The sequence below is a fragment of the Coregonus clupeaformis genome, unplaced genomic scaffold (genome assembly GCF_020615455.1).
Source record: "Coregonus clupeaformis isolate EN_2021a unplaced genomic scaffold, ASM2061545v1 scaf1495, whole genome shotgun sequence".
NCBI lineage: Eukaryota > Metazoa > Chordata > Actinopteri > Salmoniformes > Salmonidae > Coregonus > Coregonus clupeaformis.
Genome location: NW_025534949.1, coordinates 93234 through 94525, shown reverse-complemented (window position 1 = coordinate 94525; position 1292 = coordinate 93234). Strand labels below are relative to the sequence as shown.

At 51.0% G+C, this 1292-nt stretch overlaps 1 non-coding gene across 1 annotated transcript; it reads right to left on the bottom strand.

The window, feature by feature from the left end:
* Positions 1-599: 599 nt before the first annotated feature.
* On the bottom strand, positions 600-679 carry trnap-ugg. Its single transcript has one exon. It is a non-coding gene; the product is annotated as a tRNA-Pro (tRNA).
* Positions 680-1292: the final 613 nt, after the last annotated feature.

Here is a 1292-nt window from a genome sequence, read left to right as displayed (position 1 = left end):
AAAAAAAGAGCAGAAGTAAAATAAAATAACAGTAGGGAGGCTATATATACAGGGGGTACCGGTGCAGAGTCAATGCGCGGGCACCGTGCTAGTTGAGGTAGTTGAAGTAATATGTACATGTGGGTAGAGTTAAAGTGACTATGCATAAATAATTAACAGAGTAGCAGCAGCGTAAAAAGATGGGGTGGGGGGGGCAGTGCAAATAGTCTGGGTAGCCATGATTAGCTGTTCAGGAGTCTTATGGCTTGGGGGTAGAAGCTGTTGAGAAGTCTTTTGACCTAGACTTGGCACTCCGGTACGCTTTGCCGTGCGGTAGCAGAGAGAACAGTCTATGACTAGGGTGGCTGTAGTCTTTGACAATTTTGAGGGCCTTCCTCTGACACTGACTGGTATAGAGGTCCTGGATGGCGGGAAGCTTGGCCCCAGTGATGTACTGGGCCGTACGCACTACCCTCTGTAGTGCCTTGCGGTCGGAGGCCAAGCAGTTGCCATACATTTACATTTTACATTTACGTCATTTAGCAGACGCTCTTATCCAGAGCGACTTACAGTTAGTGAGTGCATACATTATTATTATTATTATTTTATTTTTTTCATACTGGCCCCCGTGGGAATCGAACCCACAACCCTGGCGTTCCAAACGCCATGCTCTACCAACTGAGCTACATCCCTGCCGGCCATTCCCTCCCCTACCCTGGACGACGCTGGGCCAATTGTGCGCCGCCCCATGGGTGGTGCAACCAGTCAGGATGCTCTCGATGGTGCAGCTGTAGAATTTTTTGAGGATCTGAGGACCCATGCCGAATCTTTTCAGTCTCCTGAGGGGAAATAGGCTTTGTCGTGCCCTCTTCACGACTGTCTTGGTGTGTTTGGACCATGATAGTTCGTTGGTGATGTGGACACCAAGGAACTTGAAGCTCTCAACCTGTTCCACTACAGCCCCGTCGATGAGAATGGGGGCGTGCTCAGTCCTCTTTTTTTTTCCTGTAGTCCACAATCATCTCCTTTGTCTTGGTCACGTTGCGGGAGAGGTTGTTATCCTGGCACCACACGGCCAGGTCTCTGACCTCCTCCCTATAGGCTGTCTCATCGTTTTCGGTGATCAGGCCTACCACTGTTGTGTCGTCGGCAAACTTAATGATGGTGTTGGAGTCATGCCTGGCCATGGGTGAACAGGGAGTACAGGAGGGGACTGAGCACGCACCTCTGAGGGGCCCCCGTGTTGAGGATCAGTGTGGCAGATGTGTTGTTACCTACCCTTACCACCTGGGGGCGGCCCGTCAGGAAGTCCA